At 37.7% G+C, this 26,705-nt stretch overlaps 1 protein-coding gene across 2 annotated transcripts in view; it reads right to left on the reverse strand.

The window, feature by feature from the left end:
* LOC145985109 (uncharacterized) overlaps positions 1-20,117 on the reverse strand; it is a 59,293-nt gene extending 39,176 nt beyond the window's left edge. For both annotated transcript variants that reach the window (XM_083118719.1, XM_083118718.1), the window contains exon 1: positions 19,934-20,117. The gene's annotated coding sequence lies outside the window, so the exon portion shown is untranslated. The remainder of the gene's footprint in view (positions 1-19,933) is intronic.
* Between the last annotated feature and the right edge of the window lie 6,588 nt (positions 20,118-26,705).

Here is a 26,705-nt window from a genome sequence, read left to right on the forward strand (position 1 = left end):
GCCTACATTGCACGCTCAGAATTTGGCACAGAGCCACCAGCAATCGTGTGAGGTGTGCAGACCGGACGTCGTGAGTGATAGTAAGGTCTGACGATGGTGCAGACAATTCACGGAAGGCCAATCGAATGTGCACAACCCCATACAGCTGAGTACACACGGGTACTTTGCATCACTTCGGGTGAGAGATCTTGGACCACTCCCTGTACAGCCCTGGCCTTGAATGTACCGACTTTCATCTCTTTGTTTAACTGAAGAGGTTTCTGGCAGGGCAAGGATTTGACAGCTACACTGCGGTGGAGATAGTTCCAATCTTTGCTGTCAGACACATTAACATGGGCATATACAATTTAGTGCCATGCTATGACAAATGCCAGAACAACGGTAGTGATTATGCCGAAAATTAGGTTAGGACTCACTGTTACTAATTTAATAAATTATAACTGATATTCTTGTTTTATTTATGCCTAATCGGTAGGGACCTTGATATTTTGTTATTTTTTTTTTAAATTGGTGTATTTTCTTATTTTTTATTTTTTACTATACGGTGTTATTTTCCCCAAAATTCACATTTTCATTTTAGCGCATTTTCTGGCAAATATCTGAAATTATACCTTCATGGTGTTTTTAAACTACTGTTTCAAATTGTAAGTCACATGACTTATGCCTCTTCGTGAGAGTTTGATATCTTGAATGTTATTTCGGGAAAGTTATTTTCCATACCCCTATTTTAATTTTAAAGTAAGGATTTTAGATAATGGAATTTTCCCCGTACATACTGAAGGGTGAATAATGACCGTAAGTGGCGACGCACCCAAAAAATTAAAATCAATCAATCTCACGTGACAGATACCGATATATTATGGGACTAAAAATTGGCATTATCTTTTTTTGACTTGTTAAGTTGAAAAAATCGTGGGAAATACATAATTTAATGTGGCTGTCGGAATTATTCCATGTACATATAACTCTACAGTTTACTCTTGAGTAAAATGTTGGAAAACTTGCATGTTCTATGTACACAAACATGGCCTACAAGAATGTTGGATCTCATGGAATTTTTCGTTGTTTTAGGACATTTCTTTAAAAAAAACCGCTAAAAACGCCAACAATTCGCATTTTATGACAAATTCGCATTATTTCGAACGGGCGAAAAATGTGTCCAGACATCACTGCACATTCCTAAACATAACTTCGCAGCAATTACCATTTTTCACGGTTTTCGCGTTTGCGAAAAATCAATGTCCCTACTAATTGGAAATTACTTTCTGGCCACCCCTCGTTTAAATCAGTAGATAGAAAGTGAAAATTTAGCAGGGCTGGCAGAGAAAAGTCAATTCTTGAAGAAAGTGATTTGCTTTTATGATTGAATGATTCGAGTAAATATGATATTAAAATATTTACGTATTTATTATTAGTATTTTATTTCATAATATTGGACACTCAGTGAGAGATTAATGACCATCTCTCATGAGTTTAAACAGACAGGACAGAGAGTGGTGTTAATTTCATTGCAATACTAGTGTTGCAGTAAATTTGAGGTTGGGAGCATGCACTTGCCAATTTTTATAACGTTCACTAATGCAGATTTATGTTTCACTTTTTCGTGATAGTATTCAATATACGTATATTCCATTTGGTTGGATCCTTCTTGATATATAAGAATATTGCAATGTCATTGTAAACCTGTTAACTTGTGCGAAAACAGTAATACGTCAGGATGATGAAAGAAAACCTTCGTAAGCACTGCTACATTAAATAAGGTGAAGTGAGCCAGAAGAGTAATAAAATTCCAGCAGCATATTTGCAGTCTAAAGCTCTTCTTGTTTATGCATTCGATTTTTGTTGGATGTTGCAGTCCATGCAATTTCTGTCGCATGTTGTAGTGAGATACTCTGTCGGGTGGAGATATTCGACAAAAATCGTATGTATCAATGGAACCTATTTGTTTCCATGTTCCTTCAGTTTGCCCAACAAAATGCCTTACTACGACGTCCGACAACTATCGGACGGCGCCACCTGCTCTTATCCCCTCCATCTGTTGACAAGTCCCCTTACTACTCCCATAGGGACAAGAAAAAAATAATTCAATGCATTTTCCACGTAATATTTAGAGGCTTAACCTTTACTCCCCCGATGATACCATATGGTATCATGGTGCTAATTACGAAATGAATGTGCTTTTTGGACTTTCATACTCTTATGTTTGGGTGGAAACTCTGACACAGGTCTGAAGCAAGCCTGGGAAATTCATATTGATGACCAAGCTCCCCCCCTCTCCGCAACATATCCATGCCATATTTCCGAACAGAGTTTCACATTTTGGCTCATTATTCAACTTGTATGGCACCCAGGAACATGAAACATGTTTCAATCTCTTTGGAAACGTCCATTCTTTGAAGAGAATACTAAGGTTTGCGCCTTCTCCCCAAAATAGCGGGAGAAGAGGGGGCAAACTCCAGATTTTGTTTTTTCTTTTTTCATAGAAATTCGGTGGTCGCGCCCCCTAACCCCCCTTCCTCGGTTCGGCGTTCTGAATTATATACGGTTGCATGCTATGATGTTTTAGCTGAAAAACAAAACTTATCCTAAGTAGATTGCTCCCATAGTGCATAGTGCCCGAGTTATAACAATTTTCCTCCAAAAATGCAAATTACCTATTTCTTGTAAAAAAAAATAATAATTACATTTTGGCTTATTATTCAACTTGTATGGCACCCAAGAACATGAAACATGTTACGTTCTCTTCAGAAATGTCCATTCTTTGAAAAGAACACTAAAATTCGCGCCTTCTTTCCAAACAGCGGGAGAAGGGGGGGGCAAACTCCAAATTTTTATGGTTTCTTCATTGACATTCGGGGGCCACGCCTCCAAACCCCCCTTCCTAGGTTCAGCGTTCCAAATTGTACACGGTTGCATGCTCTGATGTTTTAGCTGCAAAATAAAACTTATCCGAAGTAGATTGCTCCCATAGTGCCCGAGTTATAACAATTTACCTCCAAAAATGCAAATTACCTATTTTTCGTAAAAATAAAAATCACATTTTGGCTTATTATTCAACTTGTGCACCCAAGAACATGAAACATGCTTCATTCTCTTGAAAAATATCCATTCTTTGAAAGGAATACTAAAGTTCGCGGCTTCTCCCCAAAATAGTGGAAGAAGAGGGGGCAAACTCCAGATTTTTATTTTTTCTATTGAAATTCGGGGGACGTGACTCCACAAGCCCCCTTCCTCGGTCCGGTGTTCTGAATTGTACACGGTTGCATGCGATGATGTTTTAGCTGAAAAACAAAAGTTATCCGAAGTAGATTGCTCCCATAGTGCCAGAGGTATAACAATTTTCCTCCAAAGGGTGTTAGAATTTAAAATTCCCGCCGAGAAGCCCGGGCGAGAGAAATTTCTCTCTCTCTCTCCTCCTGCCATCACTGGTTTCTGGCGCTGTGGTTGTGTTGCGCATAAATGGGGCCTAAAAGTTGAAGCCGAAACTTACGAATGAGATTTCCTGTTCCCGTGCAGAGTTCCATAACGATATCTTTAAATAAATAAATAAATAAAATAAAATAAAAAGTCAATGAAGACGAAATTCCCTGACATTTCCCTGACTTTTTTTGACACCTCAAATTCCCTGACTTTTCCCGGTTTTCCAGGTCTGTCGCCACCCTGGATACTGGCTGTGTGATAAGCCCTGGAACATGGATCAATGCACAAAGCTACACTGCATTCCTCACACATGTATCTGGATTCTCTTCTAGCCTTCTTCCCTCTAGCATCACGAACACTGCTGCACATTCTCCACATTCTTGTAGGATTTTGCTTCTTTTCAGTTGGAGGAATCACTGAAGAAAAATGGCAACCAACAAGTCGCATTGGTGTTGCAGTTGCTGAGGGGCGACCAGCTGCTTTCGACAAAAATTCTTCTCTTTGATGATGAGCAACCACTTTCTCAATGACAGCGACACGAAAGTCAAGGACAATCTTCCGTCCTCCATGTTTTCTGTAGAGTACGAAGGCATTCCACACAGCTAGTTCTAAGAGGTGGAAAAATATTGTCTTATAATATTTTTTACCTCGCCTTCGTGGCAATGGATTGTTTGCAATGTACTGATCTACCCTATCAACACCTCCCATTGTATCATTATATGCAAACACGACCACAGGTTTCACAACATCTTTGTTCCTTTGTCTGCATGTTTCCATTTCCGCACTGTGGAAACTGGATAACATCGAGACATCTCTTTTGTCTTTCCACTTCAGTGCAAGAAGTTTACCTCGTTGGAATGCTAGAGTCTCTTCTTTCTTCAGTTTCATCCTTTGAAACGATGGAGGCATATTCTTTCTTGTGGGACGCACAGTGCCATACACCTCTGTTCTATTAGATATCAAAATGTCGGCAAGCTGGGGAGAACTGTAGTAGTTGTCTACAGTTAGGCAGTATCCCATATTCAGCAGGGGTTTCATGAGTGTCATGACAACTTGTGATGACATGGGTAAATCTTTATAGTCCTCATGAAATTTAGTGCCAGCGCCTGTGTATATTATTAGGGACCAGACATATCCAGTTGCCGATTCACACAGCATGAATGTACATATGACGCTGAGATTGATGCCAAATCTGGCTTATTTCATAGGTATATATTGGACTCATCCCAACCGTTCTTTGTATAACATCAGACTTTCATCAATTGTCACATCTCATTCTGGAGTACAAGCAGATTTAAATTTGGTAGATAAGTGATCAAAAATTGGCCATATTTTATTCAGTTTTGGTTGAGGATAACTCTCAGAGTCATATGTACTATTATCAGAGAAACGCAGATTTTTCTTCAAATTCACAAATCTATGAAACGGCAAAATTTGTCGAAAACTTGGTGTAGCTAAAATTTTATTCTTAGTCCAGTACATTTGATAGGTAGGTTTCTTTACAATACTCTGTACAGTATGAGTGAAATAAAAATATACATTTCGTGCATTGTTGTGTCTTTCTATTCTCGTGCCAGTGTCTGCCTTGCATATCTGTTAGTTTCAGTCACCAAAATTCCTACAAAATCATCATCAATAAACTGACAAAAGTAGTGCATAACATCCTCAATATGTGGCTTCGAAATTTACTTTGGGTTTACCTGTGAAAGTAAAGCTTGGCTGGGCAGTTGGGAGTTGTCCAGAAGTATCAATTTCACACCACTGTCTGGCACTTGCAAAGTCAGTTTCCGATCAATCTGACACATCACTTTCTTCTGAACTTTCTTAGGAGCTATCTGAACCACTAAACTCAATATCAAGCTCTTCTTCACTCTCCATTTTCACAAAAGAAGAATACCACCAAGAAACACGGAAGAAAACAAAGGCACCCTAACTGACTTTTTCACACCTACGCCGTAGATGAAAATAAACGCCAAAAGAAGGAGATTAGTGACATCTACTGGAAAGGCAAAGAAAATAAAATTTCAACAGCACTATTAGTGACATCTACCGGAAAAACAAGTAAACAACAACTTCAACAGCACTATCTAGCGGAAACATGCAGAAACATAGAAAAACGAGTATAATCGTCCCTTTAAAATGTGTACGGATAAAAAGAAGTTACCCCAAATATACTCAGGATATTATATTTTCATGGATATTAAAAACCCAAGTATACTCGGGCTTTTATGTTAAAAGGTTAAACCTGGCACCACTTGATTACAAGCCACTACAAGCCCTTAAAAATACTTGCATTCTCGCTTTCATGTACAATTTGACTTATTGGCCATTAACCTGGTCACGAAGTGATGTATTTTGGCCACCTGGTGCAACATTTCTTACCCTTCATGAACTGCAGCCCAGCAAATTATTATTTTAAATAAGTCGATTGCCAGATCCCAACAACTTTACTTGTAAACTTTCTAAGCTTTTAAACTTTTCGCATTTATTAGCATGCACCCCTGAAATTTAATATTAATAAACAAATTATGGCACAATCATAAAGAGCAATAGTTTGATTACATCTAAGCTTGTTGACAAACATAATATTAGGTTTGGATAAGTTGTCCACCACTGAATTCAATCAATCTCTCCTGACCCGGAACCCTTGACTACATTGATAACAAGGCGACAGCATTACTTCATGCCATTGGAAGGCCCACTCATATGTGTACATATAAAAAAACATTAAATCCAACCTTTTTTCAACAACAGTAACCACAATTTCAACTAGCTTTGGGGTCTCCAAGCTACATTAAATCTTATCTCCTACTAGCTGATTGCTCGGGTTCTATTTATCCAAAACTTCTATTAGACAGGCAAATAATGAATTCTTACTATAGTGTAAAATGAACTTGGAGTTGAAGGACATTGGGAGTTTACTATTCATCTTAGCGAGGGCGAAAACTACGTATTTCACACTAATATCGGTTGTTATCGATTATTTTTACATGTCACCCCTTTCCACCCCTGCCCTTCGGGGTGTCTTGGACTTTAATGACATTGGGAGTGTCACTATTCATCTTAGCAACCCCAAAAACTGTGGATTCCACATTAATATCGGTCGTTTTCGATTATTTTTACGTCACCCCCTTTCCACCCCCACCCCTAAAGGTGCCAGGGGTGTCTTACCCCCACAGTATTTCTTTCCAGATTACAAGTGATATGTGTACCAAGTTTGGTTGAAATCGCTCCAGGCATTTGAGAGTTATGCCGGAACAAAAATATATCCATTTTTATATATAGATGTAGCAGCACACTCATCTTCACCGACTCATTCAATAAGGTCACTTTCCTGCCACTTTTGGCTAATAGTGACTTTAATGTAAAAAAAAGTACACTTTCAACCCCAAAGAAAAAGAAGAACGGTAAGGTGCTGATTAAAAGTTAGTTCCCTGTGCATATAGTACCATGCTGGGTGATTACTTGGAAAATATGATGTAGGCTGCCATTAGGAGATTAATACGTATTCTCAAAAGTATTTCATCACCAAACAGAAGAAATACCGCTGTGTCAGGGATGGCGGAACCGGGAGGTTAGGGGGGCAGGCAATATAATCTTTTTGCCCTCCAGTCACGCCCTAAAAAATGAGACTATATTTTTCTAACTTATTTTTGATTCTGAAGAAATTTTGAGAAAATATGTTTGCACTCATTAAATGAACCTGGATTCAAATTTCTGCTAACAGCAAGAACAGGAAGTACGTGACTGACAAACCCCTAAGCAGATTACGAATGGCAGTTTGGTCTCTTCAAATAAAGTGGAACGTGAATTGTCTCCCCCCCCCTTTCCCCTAGGGATTTGCTACTTCTGTTTCGAGTTCGACCAACTTTTGTACAGGCGTGCTCGCTTGTAACAATACTCCGGGAAGGGGGGCAGGCCTGTTGGTAGAATTGATCTCCAGGCGGGGTTCACGGGTTATCAGGGTGGCTTTGTAAAGCAAGTCCCTTTTTCAAAAGTTCAACAGTATTAAATTAAGGTAAATTGAGTTTGAAGAGGGGGGGGGACTAAGTTACATAGAATTTAGAAATATCATACAAATACTACATTTTTTCTGTCTATTTTAAAACATCGGTTGAAGTGATAATTGACTGTTATTGAAATCATCCCTTACTATACACTCCATACTATTTTTGATGATACAGATATTTACATCAATCATAGTGCCTTCTAGTACATTCAACCACCGGCCGAAGCAGTTCCCAAAATTTGGGAGCTGTTGACCTTTGACGTAGATGTGTAAGGAATATGTTGATGACGTCAAAGTCACATATTCTGTCTAACAGGGGTCAGCGAAGGTACAGATAAAGAAGGTCCCCTGTGAAAGAACATACTGAAGTCTAGAGAGAAGAGAATCTTCCAATACTTGCTGCTAGACATCTTTTTATAAATAACATGAAAAAATAGCTGCTTGTTCATTTTCTGTGCATTTATCCTTCACCAAAGTTGTGAGCAAAATTATATCTGCTGTCTACATTTTCACTCTTCACTGCAGACAATTTAAACAAAATAGTTTTACCTGATGCCATCGGGGGGCTGACGGCAGTGCCAGGGGGAACAGGCCTAGAGTGGGCAGAGGTTGGTGCACTCAGAGAACTGCCTGCATTTCTTAATAGATACTACCTGACACATTTCTGTGAAACAGGTACCGTGGAGGAACCAAATGTCCTTTCATGAATTTCTGGCCTCCCTCTCTCTGCATGCCTCATGCCTGCAACCTCTTTAATGGAAGAATATGAAGGTTAAGTAAAAGCAGGTACATATTTCGCATGGTTTGTCTGGAACTTTTCAGTTGAAATTTGGTGTTGGATTGGCCAGTTATGTATGGTGAATCGCCTTGGTCCAGTGTATCCGTCGACCACCACGTCGTATCATTATTAATATGTCAAATTTTGATTACGAAAAGGTGGTTGCAGGGGAAGAGTGGAAGAACCAAAGGTATTTTTTGAGGTAAGCACTAAGCAGTAGAATAACATTTTCCTTGATCATTTACATGAGAAGCGATTGTAGTAAAACCACCAAAATTAAAAACTTAATAAGGTGTTAGATTTCCGGGGAAGAATACACATGATTCCTTCATTCATGATTATCATCCTCGTATCCTAGGCATTGTGCACACTTCAGTAACAAGTTCAACAGTAATCACCTCTGTGTGAAAGTAAGACATTTAAAACGGAATGTAAAAATGTCATCGCACGATGCTCTGCAACACATCATACTGACTCGAGAAAGGAGGGGGTGCATTTCGGGCACTTGCCAGAGGTCCAGTGCTTCAGTGTGTCCCGCACCAGATAAAAATAATTGTGTGCGCCCAGTTCATTGTGGGTTTATATGATCTTGGCTTGGTGGTTCCAATAAAGCAACTAATGTCATTTTTTCATAAATTCATGCGTTGTTTTGGCATACTTAAAAGTTTCCAATATTATTTAAATCATATTCTCAACAAGTACTAAATTACAATCGTGTATTTCAATCAACTATAGTTCATATGCAATATTCGTTTAATTATAGAGTGAAGTCAGGGAGTGGAAATTTTATTTTATTATGAAACAATATAAATTCGCCACAGCATCAAAATTCAATGAAAAGTGAACCAAAAGGAATTATGATAGAGAATGTTATTGTATATGATTAAAATCTGCCACATTCATAGGTATTTGACATTGAACACACAGAGTTTTGTAATTAAATATAATGAACGTCGAACCATCAAAAGAAATGCCAATTTACAAGCTCCCATAATTCTTGGTTTTAACCTTCAACATGTTCTGCTAATTGCTCATAGGTAGTACCACGAAATTGTGATTTTATAGAACACCTGTACTTTAGACTAAGGAACAAAAATCTTTGATTTTTACAGACTTCTGAAATATTTTGGTTGTAGGTTTTGGTTGTATATTGTATGCTGGCCCTGGAAGGAGTTAGAATTGCTTTACATGCATTTCCAAGAACCATGAGGCTATTAGAAATTTTGAAAAACGGAGCATAGTTTTTAAAGAGAATTAAGACTATTCTCAATGGATTGTATCATCCTTTAACTGCTCATTTGGAATAATTTAGTGATGGTTCCGAGAACAATTTAATATTACAAAAACTGGCTGTTTACTGTCGATAGCGTAGTGGTTAATGCAACCATCTTATCATTCAAGGGACAGGGTTCGATTCCTATGGAGAGGGGACAATTTCACCGCTTCCGAACTATATATGCCCATCTCCAAATAATATGTAATGTTGATTACAATTGACAATATCTGTGACATTCTTGAAAAATCCATATCAGTTTCGAAAAGTTTTTTCTAATGTCACTTATTTATAAAATCAGATTAACCGCAACAGCGACTGAAAAGCAGTAATTCTCCAAAAAAGGAGCGAAGAGGTAGGCGACGAGCAAGACTATTTTGTGGGTGGAGAACCCAATTTTATATAGCCTATATTCCTAAATATCACATGCAAATTTCTCTTTTCCGAACGAAAGTTCATTAAATTACCTGGTTATTTACTACTGGAGTCTTCACTGTTGAAAAAACGGCAATGAAATAGGAGAGAAATGTCCCTGTCTAATAATTATTAAAGGTGCAACATCAAAATAAAATATAACTGAACAGTTTGGCATCTTTAATGAGTCGAAAGCCATTGGCAGCAATTTAGAACAATTGTACCCATATGGAATCTTACAACCTGCCACTCATGGAAGCATAAAGCATATACAATACCTGCAAGGTAAAATGCTATTCACATGCCTGCCAGTTATACCGCGTTTGTTACAACCTGTCCCCTTTCCCGCGCTAGGGAGCGCTCGACAGTTTCGGTGCCAATGAGAAACGAGGAAAAAATCGTCTGCTGAGCAGCGAGGAGCGAATGGAAGCCAGAAGACAGGCGCTTACGTAGACGTAGTTGCCACGTTGCGTATTTTAATTGGCTGCCTGGCTTTGACTTTCCCCAGCACCGAGAAAAGCCAGGGAGCAACTAGCGCGGGAACCGGGACAGGTTGTAACAAACGCGGTATACATTATCCCCTCTTCTACATGGAATATCAATGCAAAATTGAAACCTGACAATTTTTTAATTTTAGTTATTGCGTTTATGATTCGCAAAAGTTACTAACAGTAATTCCACTTCACATTCTTTCATTTAAGAGCTTATCTGTGTGTGGTTTGCTTTCACTGTTGTCTACGTATTCGCAATAGTTTAAATTGGCTTACACATCCACAAAACTATTCTGAATACCCAGAAGCAGCCACAGAAAGATTCACATGAATGCTCTAAAAAGAATTCTAAACATATTTAATTCTTCAGAGTTTGGAATGTCATAGTGGTTTTCAAAAGGAAATGAAATTTAAAGAAAAAACGTGCTTAGCTGGTGCTTGCCAAAATCTAGGAGTTCATCTAAAGTGAAAGTATTTATGTTGAGAAGATGACAATTTGGGAACTGGACAAAATATATATAGCTTAACAAATTTTGATCGGCAGTATAATATAAAGCATATTATTGATGGATTAAATATAAATGAATACTGAATCTTCACATTATTATTAATAATAAATATTGTTGCAACAATAATACAGTCTTTGAACTGCTCTAAATCAAAATATAAAAATTGGGCCATGATCTATAAAAGTATAAGGATAAAAATTGTATATGATTTTATTTATTCAAAACAATACGAACCCATTGAAGAAGTTCGTAGGACCATTAAGATGTTATGGTGAATTCCATTTAAATTTGGTCGAGTTTCCATCACTGCACATACTCTGTACCTAAAGATTTGCAGAGACATATGTCTAAAAGACACAAAACGGTTTCATTTTTGCCAATTATGAGATAGGATCATAATTCAAGATCCTTCCATCCCCTATTTTCTGCCAAATAATTCTTTTCATTTTTTACCTTAACAAAAAAAAAAAAAAAAAACTATTACGAATGAAATATTAACTCAAAGACTGGCCCGTTGTGGCACTTGAATTCAGGTACAGTTCGGAACTGAGAAGACTGCAAGTGCAGGGTGAGGTTCGGGGCGAACGGGGAGGGGAGCTTCGACTTGGTGTTCAATTATTCAGTGTTGTCAGACATGCAGAAGTTCCTGTAGGAAAGGGTGAGAATCTGATAATGGAATCAGAACTTTCACTGTGAGGTGGATCTGTGTGGGTGCATCTTGCTAACTTCAGTGCTCTTGTTCCACTGTTGCAGTGCGAGTATATCTTCTTTGCGAAGAATGGGACAGACTACTCACAGTGAAGTTAGGGAGATAATAAGAAACGTGATACAGCAGTGTGATGAAGAGGCCAAAGAAGGACAACTGAAGTACTTGCTACAGCAATCAAATTTGCATGTGTCTAATTACACGGGCGTATCTGTGCGGAGTGTAACAAAAATAAGGAAAGAAGCCCATGATGCAGGCGAGATGTCACTGTCTACACCGGGTAAGAAACGACGACGAGCCAAGCAATACAGATTCCATTATGATGAATTCGATCGAAGGGGCACCAGAGAAATAATACAAGAATTTTACCTTGTGAAAAATACAATACCAACGGCACCGAAACTTCTTTCAGCCATTAATTTTCTGTGGAAATTGCATGTTTACGTCGTCTGCTTCATGATATGGGTTTCAGTTGGAAAAAATGCAGAAGCAATAGAAAAATTATCATAGAATGTGCAAATATTGTTCATTGGCGCACCAAAATATCTAAGGACAATTAAAAATTTCAGATCAGAGAATCGTGTGATAGTATATATCGACGAATCATGTGTCGACAACAATCTCACCTTTGGGAAATGCTGGCAAAGTGACTCAGTACAAGGAGTGTCAACCAACACCAGTCCCTCTAATAGGTTGATTTTAGTTCATGCTGGTTCAAGGCACGGCTTTATAAATGTAGCAAGGGCAGGAAAGGCAACCAGAGACTATCATGAACAGATGAATTCCGTTAACTTCGATAAATGGGTGAGGGGAAAAACGTCTGCCAGCTCTCCCCAGGGCAAGTGTGTGAATAAGCCTCCAACTATATATTCGGTGAAGCAGAAGATGATAGATTGGTCGAGACTAAATGAAGTGCCATTTTCCGAAAGCATGAAAAATTTTGAAATATTCCAACTGATCGAAAAGTACAGGCCACCAGATAAAGATTTTTCGTGTGGATGAACTTCTGAAGATGAATGGCCACTCAGTGCTTAGATTGCTTCCTTACATGTGCGAATTGAATGCCAATGAACTAGCGTGGGCTAAAATATAACTACTTGTGAAGGGAAAAAAATATAACAGGAGATTTGACATTGTCAAGGTTGAAGGAAGTGACAAGGGGTGCCGTGGAATCTGTGACGCCAGCTGACTGGGAAGGATATGACAGGCATGTCATCACTGTCAAACATGACTACTGGCAGAAAGATGGTCTGATGGAGGACACTGGATAGAATCATTACATCACTACGTGGTATTGACAGTGATGAAGACGACATCAGTGACAGCGATTCATCTTCAGGATCGGAATTGGCACAAACCCTGTTAGATAGTGACGATGAAAGGTGAGTGGAAAGCAGGTTATTGCACAAATAGTTTAATCATCAAAATAAAATTCCTCCATTATTAGTATTGCTTTCACTTGTTACTTATATGCTCCATTCATTTGCAATGTGTTTTCGTACCATGCCCTTTTCATTTATGGTGCTGCCACTCTGAAAGGAAGACTTCCACAGACGAGCTGGCTGCACACAGCAACAACAGGCGGGTCAGTTTCGTATTCCTCAGCCTCCCAGTCTTCTCAGCTCCCAACTGTACTGTGCTTGCACAGCCCCAATTCTTGAACCCATAATTAGGATTAGTTGGTTACACTGCTTACTTGGTACTGTATAACACATTTAACCCTAGAACACTAGCGTACGTAAAATTTACGTGTGGTGTGCCATTAATTCCTTTCCCTACCTCACACCTACTCACCCCTCCACCTAGCAATGCCTCAAGTAGTCTGTCAGGCGTAAGGCAGCACTGTGGTATGGAGGGTGCAAACGATGATCATCTTGATTTTGTTTGTTATGTTGTGCACTGTACATGAATTTTACGTAGCTCTAGTAAAACGAGAAAAATATTTCACGTAATTTTGACATTCGTAAATGGTTAGATTTTGAAAAATATAGTTTAGAAGCATGCACTATTTTCTTGTAAGATATTTAAATAGCATTCGTTCCTTATTATTATTAATGTTTGAACTTTTCTCCTTCATTCTTAACGTACGTACACACTTGTCAATGAAGACATTCGTTTACAATATTCTATGTTTAATATAACCATGCATATACATTTTAACACACCAATACAAGGAAAATAAACAAAATAACGTTAAAAGAGAATAGTAATTTTGTTTTCATGATGTAGAAGTTCCGTTGAAAATAGATTTCTTCATTTACGTAGCGCTAGGTACAATGTAATATGGGAACACGCTAGTGTTCTAGGGTTAACAAACCTCTGTTGAACAATTTTCAACTTGCTGCCTAGCTTCACCACAAACGAAGAAATGAAAAGGAAAAAAATATGTATTTTTGGAGTGTGTGCATGTTTGTGGATACAAAATAAAATACTTCCTAAAGAGTGAATAAAATGCACAAGTCGTTAAAAAGGGATAAAATAAGAAGACATGAACAAACTGGCAACTGCAAATGTCAGGCTGACCTACAAAAGTGAGGTCCTTTTCCTTGTTTTTATTTTTACCACTTTAACTCTTTTCATTCTGTTTATCTGGTAACGATTCTAAATGTTAAATGATTTTTCAAAGTTGCATAGGAGAAAGACTAAGTATTGTAGAAACAATTGTTACAATAAATTCTAGCCATGCTGAAAGTAGCACTGTTTGGAGTTACGAAAATACAATTTATCGGTGAAAAAAGATGTAAAAAGTACCGTATGCAAGCATCCACGCTTCCTATTGACAAGGCATTCTTCGTTCACAGATGAAAGAGAAATAAAATCACAAAATAGTGAAAATGATTGTGAAAGTAAATTTGAAGCTTTCCTCAAAGTAATTAGCACTGTTTGCAGTTATTGAAAATCCTATTTTTCGTCAAAAAGAAGATATAAAAGGTAAGCAAATATTCCAGCTTTCCATCGACAAGGCATGCCACATACTTCTGTGGAAACAAGGGGTGTCATGCTTGATACCAGCACCAACAGCCCTAAACTTGGCCTGCCTAACCTAATCATGAGCAGGGTCAGGTTTTTTGTTGTTATTAGCGAAAAACGCGAAATGTAACGGAGAGATGCGACAAGTAGTATATGCACTATTTAACACAAACGTGACTGATTTCAGGCTGTAATTTTGTCGCGAATTTTCGTGAAAATTGACCGTTTCTGCAAACATTTTCTAAAAACGAAAAAATTGCATTTTTTACAAATTTATTTTTAAGAAATATATTCGAATTGAAGATGTTGGCTGGAAAGGAATGAGAATTTTATTCACAGTACAATCTTGTAGTGTCAGATATGAGAAGAAATATGAAGGAGCAAAATGTTGTCACTTGTTGTATGTTGATGTTTCATGAATGAAAATAAATGAGACACAGATTGTTTTGTACACTCCACTCTTTCTAAAATATAAATATAACTGAGTAAGGTTGATTTTCAGAAGGCGAAATTTATTATTTTTAAGCTTATTTTCCCATAAATGTTGCAAATATTATGGCTTGTATAAAACCATTCATTGATTTAGTAACATTATGTATAAGTGCATGGCATTAAAAATTACCACGAAATTACTGCCATATTTTAAACTATAAAAACAATTTTTTATATATTTTTCACGAAATTTTTGAAAAATTAACACAAAAAAAACCTGGCCCTGATCTCAAGAGCTTTTAGAGACATTATTTGAATGCTAAGAACCCTAAATCTGACCTGCCTAACATTCATACAAAACCCCCTTAGCACCTTACACATGTGACCTTGATGGTAGCAGCAGTCCGTAACCAAGATGACAGTAAACGAATGGCTGGTGGCAACAGAATAATCATATAGTAGTCCCAGAGCTCAAACTAGTGTGCATAATTTAGCAAAAATTTCAATTTGTGATGCACAAGAAGTACTTGTTGGGCATCAGACTTTTTTTAATCATGCTTTTGGTACTGTATATTACAAGCATTCTTATCTTCAAACATAAGAGTTGTTGCATTTGCAAACATCTTACCTGTTGCAGTTTCTTTTTTGTGAAGCACAGACAGGTTCTGCCAGAAAAATAAGCTGGACATTGGTCACTTTGGCAAAGTTACTTACCCTCTTGCTGTGAGGTTACTCATCCTAAAACAATATGTATGAAGGTGATCTGAGCTCAGAGATTATAATTGGTGAGTTTGTCACTTTATGTTTTGAAGATGATTATTGGCCAATTTAGTATAAGGAATACATTCTAGACATTTTATATGGGAGTGAGTGGGACAACAGTAGATTATTAGAAAAGTGTCATTCACAATCCTTGACCCTCTGTAACCCCTCGAGAAAGTGAAATATGTTGCATGGTTTATGAAGTTTATGTTGATTATATCAATGTTTTCAGTTGTTTTTAGCTTGCATAAATGTGTTACTGTGAAATAAAATACATCTGTTACCTTACCGAGATCCAAGGCATTGACCAAGTGAATATAGCTCACCATGACATTGCAACATAAGGATGAGGTAAGACTAAAGAGGGAGAAAAATGCTATACTCAAGCACACAAATGAAACGAGGCACGACATAGAATGGGAGAAGGCTAAGAAGATAGGGAGGGAGAAGAGAGGACTAGTGAGGAAGTGGAAAGAGGCCAAGGAAATAGAGAAAAAAGGAGATGAAGAAATAATGAACAGGAATGGGGACTGAAAATCAACAAAAATGGAAAGGATCAGAGAAAAGAAGGAGGAAAGAAGAATGAGGAAAGAAAAAGGAAGAAAGAAAAGAGGAGAGAAGGAGTCGAGGAGATAAGGAATCTGTCCACATCTAGACCTTGAGGAATTGATAAGGCACAGACTCTCACTAGGTACCTGCCAATCACCTGGCAGGTAGTGTCAATTATCTGTCAGAAGGTTCCACACACAGGAATTCATGACAGGAAATGTTCTCTGATAAGGATTGGTGCCTTCATGTTGTTTTGTGCAGGAACCCTGTTCTGGGAATGTATATATAAGATGATTGTTGGATCTGTCATCAATTTACTGTGGATCTTCGTCTGAAGAAGACCCTGTTAGAGGGTGGAAATGTTATGTTTTTAATGTATATTTTTATATACAATAAATTTTGCCTTTGTCAGCATTTAATGTTTTATTAACATGGAAACAAGGCTCAACAGTGTTACTACAAATTCAATATTGTTCTTGTTTTGCAGCTCTTTGCATCTGTTTTGAAAATGCATTATCATGGTCAATTCACATTACGAAACTGATTTTATACAGATGTTTATTCAGTGGAGTAAAGCTGTTCACAGAATGTGGCAACACGACACACAGCGATGTCCGTTGAATCGTGGAAACTGCCGGCAGACGCTGAGAGTCAATGCTTGCAGTGTTGCCATGTTCCCGTACAGCTTTAATCCGCTGAATAAAAATCTGTATAAAATTGGTTTCGCAATGTGAATTGACAATGATAATGCATTTTAAAAACAGATGCAAAGAGCTTCAAAACAAGAACAATACTGAATTTGTAGGACTACCCAATACTAAGAAAACGTTGTTTCCCAAGATTGCTAAAAACGTTCTTTTGGGAAATTTTGAAAACCTCAAAATTAATGATTGTGTTTAAAATCTTTCCGTCTGCACCCTACTAAAATTTCATAACGATCGGTCAAGCAGTTTTTGATTTACAGACTTTCAAAGAGAGCGATCATTTGCAAAACTAAAAAAATGTGCCCTTTTTTGTTCTCACGACGATAACAAAATAGAAGGCATACTAAAAAAAATGGTTAGCATAGATTGATGCAGAATTGAATAAGCTAAATTTTGATGTTGCCCGCTCTAATGTAGGTGTATTGGTTAATTTCTAATTGGAGTCAAAACTCGAGTTTATTAATGAACTGCATTACAATCTGCTTCGTGATAGTTTCCAGAAGTAAAAAAAAAAAAAGGAAAAATGCCCTGACAGCTACAAAATGAAAGTGATGGTGAGTTCATAATGGATTTATGTACATTTTTCTTTATGATAGCACAGAGTTCTGACCAGGGTGGATAAAAATCACGATTTTTGCCACAAGTTCCATTTGTTTTATTGTGATTTCATCATTCTATGAATGCAATTTTAACATGGTTCGATTTACTTCTGTTAACACATACTGCGGAGTTTTAGTGATTACTTAAGATTTTGTTCAATATATGTTTTCGTAATTAGGTTAGGCAGGCCAGGTTTGGTTCTCTTAATATCAAACTAAAGTCCATAAATGCATTCTACTAAAGTTCTTATTTACTTCTACATTAATTCCCACTAGTCTACGATACTTACAGTCGCTTGTCAATGGAAAATACATGGTCCATGGGAAGCTCGCATGCTTTCGTAAGGTAATTTTTAAGTTGGTTCTTTTCAAAATAAATAACTTTTTCGAAATCAAAACAGTGCTCATCACTTTAACGAAGGTTCAAATTTTGTGTGACGAGGATTGCCAAAATTCTTCAATAATTAGTCTTCCTCCTAAGAGAATTTGAAAAAATCATAAAACAATCGGGACTATTACCCATGGTTTTTGGCACCATACATATAGATATATGTTTTTCATACAAAGGTTTTTTCTTGTAAACAGTACTGTAAAATATTTGAACAATTTGATTAAAGCAAATAAAAAAAAATATAAATATAGCCTACATTTTTGTTTCTGAAACTGCATATATGAACCTACTATGGAAATGTTTGTTGAGCGTTTTGATGAAATTATAATAATCATTTCAGTAACTTTTCTTCCAATGAAAATAAAACATTCGGTAACGGTTCCCATTGTTTTATGATTTTTTTTCAAATTCTCCTAGCAGAAAGGCTAATTATCATAGAATTTTGGAAATCATTGTCACACGAAATTTGAACCTTCCTTGAAGTAATGAGCACAGTTTGGATTCGAAAAAAAAGTTGAAAAATAAAACTTAAAAATTACCTTACGTGGGCATGCGTGCATCCCATGGACAAGGTATTATCCATTGACAAGCGACAGTAAATATCGCAGATTAGTGGGAATGAATGTAGAAGTAAATCGGAACCTTGGTAGAATGCATTTAGGGACTTTATTTTAATGCTAAGAGAACCAAACCTGAGCTGCCTAACCTAACCACCAAAGCATTTATCGAACAAAGTTTTAAGCAATCGCTAAAACTCCCCAGTATGTGTTAACAGACGTAAATCGAAATAGAACTATGTAAAAATTGCATTCATACCATGATGTAATCACAATAAAACAAAAGGAACTTGGGCCTAACAATTTGACAACGGGAGATCATATTTTATTTGTTGTTTATGCTGTATCATTTATGCAATTCGTCCTTGAATAGATCATAACAATCCGTTAATAATAGTAATAATATTATAATGAGGCCTAAGAGATTTTTCAGAAAGGGTAGGGGAGAAGTAAACTATCTCCTTGGGATGTCCAGTTTTTGGGTCAAAATATTATGGTCACCCTAGTTATTACATATTTACAAATTACAACACACTCTTTTTGTTTGCAAATCATGTTACTTGCAAGTCAAAATGCAAGTGAATAAGAAAAACCTTTAACACTATAATACTGTCTGGCAACAAAAATTAGGTTGCTGAAGCTTAATTGGATTAGGATAACTAACTATCTAACTGATAGTTTGCTAGTCTTTAGCAAATTCGCGCCAACAACAGTCAACCTCTTAATATTTTTATGTGAAAAATGTATTTATATTCCAGTTTAACAATAAATAAAAAAGCTTTCCTAAAATTTCTACCACGGTTCCTAATCTTCAGCCAAGTTTGTGCAGCTCAGGCACATTTACTTTTCATCTAAATTTTAAAGTACTGTATTTAACAAATAATAGTTACGAAAAACAATCACCTCCTAAATGCAAATATATTTAGTATTTATTACACTTCTTCGGTAGTCTAAGATTATTTGTTGTGCTAATTTGGCGTGAAGTCGGGTAAACAAAACAGATACTGACAAAATAACTTGTTTTCTTGCTTTAATTTCCAAGCTGAACAAAGTACGAAGTGTAATAACGCCGCGATTATGCCTAGTTACACAAACATCACATTCTGTATACATTTACCCCCTGCTGAACATCTGTCAACAGATTTTCTAGCATCACTCATGGTATCCGATTATTTAGTAGTAATACAAAATTACAGAAAAATACAAGAATATTCAAAGAAGCTTTCAGCCAAGGTACAATCTGAACCAGAAAAGAGAATGAATGCACATTTGTATGCGTAATAGGCCCACTTTGGCTACAGGTACTTGAGCGGGATCTCTCTACCGTTATACAAACAATTAGTCTGTATCTTCTAACTACGTGTCTTACCCCGATACTAATCCTCAAATAGTCCACTGCAAATATTCACTATACGTTGCACAATATTGATTTTAACAGCTCTTTACATCAAAGCATCTCTAATGCCCTTGAATATCACTAAAACTTCCGCCATAATGTCAGAATTTTTGCTTTCTTGATAATAACTTAGATGGCGTCCCACGTATCCCAGAGGTCTTTGCGCAAACAAGTGAAGTCTACGAAGCGCGTGAAGCAGTTATGACGTCATAGGGAAGAATCTGCTTTGGTAGGAGGCCTTGTAAAATACTTTTCTTGTCGATGTTACAAAGTAAGTATATACAATAAAGAATATTTGGTATAATTTAACAATACAGGGAATTTCTCCAATTTGTTTGAATTTTCGGTTACTTACTAATTTGGGTCTCCTAATCACGAATCTGCACTTAAAATTTGGCGCTCACGTAAAAATTTGGCGCTTATTTGGGGCAGGTGAATCCGGCCACTTTCTAACATGCCCTTAACAGGGAGTCTATAGATATAGGCGGGGCCGCGATAGCGGTTGGGGGCGGTAGGTCGATTACCCCAGGGGCGGAGCCCGGAACCGGCGGGAAATTCGGAAATCGAGGGTGTGGAAATAAGAACTTAATTTCGATTATTTTGCTATTTCCACGTGTGAGCGCCAAATTTTGACTGCAGATTCGTGATTAGGGGGCCAAAATTAGTGAGTATGCCGAATTTCAAACAAAATGGAGAAATTCCCTGTATTGTAAAATCGCTCCGAATATTTATGTAAAATGTGACAAAAATGTGTCTTATTTCAATTCACTTGACCTTAATATTTACCATGTTGCCATTTAAGAGCTTCAGGTACTTCAGATACCTCCTGCTTAAATGTTAGCACAATAAATGAATGATATTGAGTTGAGTATGTGTATTGTTTCCATTGATTTGCTTATCTAATTGTATTTCAAATAGTGAATGAACCATTAGGGTTAACAGCCACTACAGCACCCACGGTTGCGGTCGGGCTGTAAATTTTGAGAGGATCTGCCTTGTCGCACAACAGTCTTGCTACCTTGTGTTCTGACGTCAGACGAAGCATGCCTACGAGATTAGGTTATGTCTGTTAGGTTTGGTTCCATTAGTATAAAACAATGAAAAAATATTATTTAGGCTAAGCTAACCCTAGCTAGCCTAACCTAACAACGTAGGCATTTAGCCTAAAATTAAATTGCTTTCTCCCGTGACGTCAGAACACAAGGTTGCTAAGTGTTGTGCGATAAGTGAGATCCATTTTGGGATGCGAAAGTTCCAGGAAGGACCCCCTACCGTCCAAAAAAAAATAGTTGTACTCAAATCCTAGGATGACGGGTAATTTTGGTCAGGTTGGACTCCATAAAATTCCTAACCAGTAACCGCAACCGTCAAGTGACGAACATGACGATTGCTTGAGGGTTGGCCATTACCCCCAAGGCCAATGGCGCAATTCCCCCCCCCCCCCAAATCTTCTCATGTGGCCCTTCAAATCACATAATGCGTCTCCCCCGGCCCCGAATCATGTCATTCGTCCCCCCAAACATGTTACAATCTCTATCAAGTATTTAATTACGACAGCGTGTCCACTGACAGTAACTTCTTTTAAACTTTACTGAACACTATAATTTATCCAGTGACGTGCGGTGACGTCGACACTTGGGGTAGCAGTCAGTGGCGTGCTCAAGGGGAGGGGGGTTGGTGTGGGTAACCCCCCCCCCTTTAGGGCCAGTATTCCTACAAAAAAGGAGAATGTCAATAACAGGAAAAGATTGCAAAATTATGAATGAGTACTAGAAAAAAGTACACGTAACCCCACCCACATTCGAAAGTAAAAAACTATTTGATTGGACTCTAAGCCAGAGATCCTGGGTTCGAATCTCGGATTGGCCATTTGTGTTCTTTGTGTGTGTTCCTTCATCTATTTTGTTGTACCAAAGGTGGCGGAAAAGCGAAGTAAAATGAACCAAATTGAGCAATCAATCAATGATTTGATTTCATTTTTGTTACTTAGCGTCGCTTTTTTGTCACATTTGGTTAATTGCGAAGATACGATGAAATTGATGAAGGGACGAGCACAGGGAACGCCCATGCCTGGGTCGGGGTTCGAACCCGGAAATCCTGGTGTCGTAGCGCGCTATGATAACCAGTCCCCCACGCTTGGTTGATTTGGTGACAGGTAACAAAACACAAGACACTTTTTTGTAGTTTCTTCAATGATATTCATTTGACTTTTTGAGTTCTGAGATACATTTTTTATTCCAAATTATTTCATTATTCACTGCAACACATAGGACAAGAATGCGCACTCATCACGGGTTCGAATCCTGGCCTGGATTGTTCATATGAGGTCCCTTAACCAATTTCATCATATTATCACTCAATCCTCATTTTCGCGATAACCAAATGTGGCAGAAAAGCGAAGTAAAATAAACGAAACCAACAACAATATGAACACGCGTTCTCTTGCCCAAATAAATACATCCGTATTTATGACTGTTAGAGACCAAGAGTAGTATATTTAAATAAAACACTACTAAAACGAGAGTCAGATAGAGCCTGAGCATATCTTTGTAATTTAATCATTATATATTCCATATTTGTAAAAGAAAAAAAGAAAGAAAGCATAACATCATTGTCTGCATATAACACGTTCCCATTTCATAAATAATAAAACTACATCCCATATTATACATACGCACATATTGTACAACGTGTAAAAGGTTGTGTAAATATAGAGAACATAAGTACTGCAGAAAATTTTACCCTGAGTTCTTTACAGGATTTACAAAAAAATCTATGAGAAACCAATCCCCTATCTATCCTATAGGAGATAGACTGGGGGACCTGAAAGCCTGGGCTTTCAACCATTGCAGCGGGGGGCGAGGGGACAAGAGAGGTAGAGGTAGAAATCTTCCTTTTCCTTGGGCCGGCCGTTTCTACCTGAAAACTGGTCTGGCGCAAGAAGAGCGAGCTAGGGTATCCAGCCAGCTTTGCCCGCGGAGAACATCGATGGACGAGAGGCGCGTGGAAAAGGAAGTGTTGCGTACGAGCTGTGGTGGCTTTAACAAGACAATAAATATTGTGATTTGAATATAATTCGAGATGTGAGATTGATTGATCTATCTCTGCTAGACTAGCTACTCCTCAGGGCACGTCACTGAATTTATCTGTCCCTCCTCTCTAAACAGTGATGTCCATCACCCCAAGATCATGAATGCATTACCCCCCCCCCCACCTTAATTCATTCATCAAAATCACCCACAATAGTTTGAATGAATGCATAATAGTTGATGTTTATTTGAATGCAATAACATGTTGAACTGTCCATATTTTATTAATTGTTCACTTTTCGAAATAACGGAGAGCTAGCACATTGATTGCTTATATGTAATAAATTAAATTATATAAATATGCATTTAAACAGTGTTTGTGAATTGGAGAATAAAGAATAAGATTTATAAAATCCACACATTTAACATAAATTATTACACAACTTAAGATAGAAAATTCAACATGGCCAAACAAATAACTTGCTGCAGCCCCGCGACAGGTTAAGTTTGCAGCAACATTTCACACATGTAGACATAGGCGCCGACTCCATGGGGCTTGGGGGGCTCGAGCCCCCCCAATGTTAACGATGTGGGGGCAGAGCCCGCCAAATAATTTTGCTTAAGAAGATCTAATGTATTACTTTGTTTCTCTTGTAAAGTTTACTCTCAATTGTGCCACATGAAAACTTTAAATACACATTTGAAATGTTCTAGACCATCAACTTTGGGGAGCTGAGACCGCTAAATCATCAACTTTGGGGGGGGGGGCTATGACCGGAGACAGCAAAACACATGACTTATTACTATATACTAAGTATATAATTATGAGTATTGTTATGACAATTATACCAGCATGTTGTTTAGTGAATTCTGAACAATTTGAGGTCGTAAACACGACTTTCAGGCAATATTGATATGTACGATATTTAGTTATCCTCGAAATCTCTTCCTCTAGTCCAAGGAATAAGGGGTAAATAATTCTAGTCTTTGAGTTTATTAACACTGGCTTGCAGTAAACGACGCAGGGAAAGCTTATCAAAAGTATGTATTGCGAAAGCGGGAACGGCTATGATCAACAAAGGCATTATTGCAAAAGAACGGCGGACACATTTGAATGAAAGGCAATTTGCCGCTATTTGTTGTGCTTATCGGCAAAGAACCGCAAGGTAGACGGGGCGGGGTTCATTTGTTCAATCTAAAATATATGCCGCCGGTTGCAAAGCTAGTGTTTCAATAATAATATCGCTTCCACCATTCATCCCACGAGTTCATAAAAAATAACACAGTGCGTAGTGCAACTTTTGCTTTATTTTGAAATCATGTTCATATGTTTTTGTTGCGTAGATATGTCATTTATATCTAAGTGCACATGCTATGTGTTTTTCTATTATTGCAAAATTAATTTTAAAAAGTTAAATGTTGTAGAAAGAACAAAAAAGTAAAACTATTTTGATACGATTTGCGTTAGCATTTATGTAAATAATTAAATAAAACTGTTAAATATTGTAAATATTCGTTATTTTCATGGGTACGTGAACACTAAGGTTATTTACACCCGTCACATGTTCTTTCTTTATAGGTCTGTAGCGGACATTAAAACACACCCATGCCTTCGCTGGGACTTGAACCTGAGACCTCCGGATCAAAGCGAGTTGAGTCGACCACCCAACATGCTCTGCTACCGAGGCCGGCATAAAACTGTTAGGTTGGCCTCTTAATGTAAATACATAATTTTCAATAATAATGTCAATTGTTATCTAAAAAACAAATGCGCATACACAAAAGATACCGTGCGTCCATTTCGATCTGCAGCCGAGAGATCTGGAGAAGCGTGGCGGGCGGCGCTGACGGAGAAGCCGACATTTGCGGCAACATTATGCCCGCTTATTTTTATAGACATATGCAGACATTTATATAAATATTGCAAAACGATCACTAACCTGTGTTATAACACGCAAAAGTTCTTCTGTAATTCATCCAAGTTCTGCTCTTATATACACAAATAAATACGCTATAGAAACGATGTTAAGAGCCACAGATAAAAAAGCATTTTAATCATGGTTTTGATCAGTAACGTCCTGCTTAAGTTTATATCCTTGAAAGAGTTTTGTGGCGATGGGAATCGTTTGGAGGTTTCGAATGTGCAACACTGTATCAGGATTACACTGCAGACGAAACCGATAAAAGTGAATGGTTTTCGTGAGCTTCCTCGCAATCCGAAATATCCGAGCTCGAGTTTTTTGTTCCTTCGCGACTAGATGAAGACAGAGTTGTAAATATAGTGGCGAGCAATGTAAACCAAGAGCGTGTTAATTTCGTACTGTGTGCAAGAGTGTTATTCTTGGTTACTTGCAGTTACTTGTTTGTGTTATTGTAGTGTGTATGTGTGACGTGTCAGTGAGACGATTGGAATGCCAGCCGCAAGATTCACGTTAGAACAAAGTTTTTTTATGTATGACACGTACCTACGTGAAAACAAACTCGTGTAGAGACGTGTGTAGGTAATTTGTACAGAAATTCCCATGCGTTTCAACTCCACACAGAGATACGGTTAGATATCTTGTCCTTAAATTACGAGAAACTGGATCGTTAAATTTTAAAACACCTAAGCAAAAACGACGGATTCTAACCGAAGCAAAACTCGATGATATTGGTGCAGCGTTAGAACGTTCTCCAAACAAACCTCTACGCCGTGTTTCACAAGAGGTGGGCGTGTCAAAATCATCGGCACATACAGTCACTAAGCTACTAAAATTAAAACCATACTCTTATAACACAGGTTAGTGCTCGTTTTGCAATATTTATATAAATGTCTGCATATGTCCATAAAAATAAGCGGGCATTTCAGGCCGCAAATGTCGGCATCTCCGTCAGTGCCGCCCGCCACGCTTCTCCCGATCTCTCGGCTGCAGATCGAAATGGACGCACGGTATAAAGAGACTTTGAAACATTTTCTAAACGTTTTTCATGTTACATTTCATTTGCTTAAAAACTGCTATACGAAGACGTAATTTTTATTTTTACAAACGGGAGGAAGTGAGTCATTCATTTATTTCAGTGATCAACCCCCCCCCCCCCAATAATTTTGACAAGTCGGCGCTTCTGCATGTAGACCCAAACGTGGCCGCAGAATATAGTTCCGCTGCAATACTGCCGATTTTCTCGCTGCCTGTGACATGAACAGCTCGAGGGTTGAGGCAAGATTGGCACGGGAGATGCTGATGCTGACCGCCGTTCTCGCGTGGATTAATGCATAAAACTTGCTGCAAACTTAACCTGTCGCGAGGCTTAGATAGAAATTTCTAAGCTCAGGGCGAGAATATAATACGGTTCCTCCTTCAAAGAACTCGCTCCCTCTGATTGAGGTAAATATAATTACGTATTTTGTATTTTGGTAGTCCATAGCAATATACGTGGATTTTATCTTGAATGCAAATTTCACTTGTTAACGTAACATTGTCCTGTGACAAGAAGTTAGGAATGTGAATTTGATAATATTTATTCTTCTGTTTTATCGGGAAACGTGCAAGGTGTTAACTTGTCTATGGTGTTAATATATTAAGTACACTTAATACAACTATTACAGCATACAGGAAATCAATAATACAATAATATTGCTAATAGAAGTACATCATACAAATGATGCACCTGCTTTAAATTAAGCAGTATACCAACACTAAGCATTATATTTTAAGAAGTGATGTTATTAATCAAAA

This window comes from Lepisma saccharinum, chromosome 3 (assembly GCF_977018435.1).
Source record: "Lepisma saccharinum chromosome 3, izLepSacc3.1, whole genome shotgun sequence".
NCBI classification, from domain to species: Eukaryota; Metazoa; Arthropoda; class Insecta; order Zygentoma; family Lepismatidae; genus Lepisma; species Lepisma saccharinum.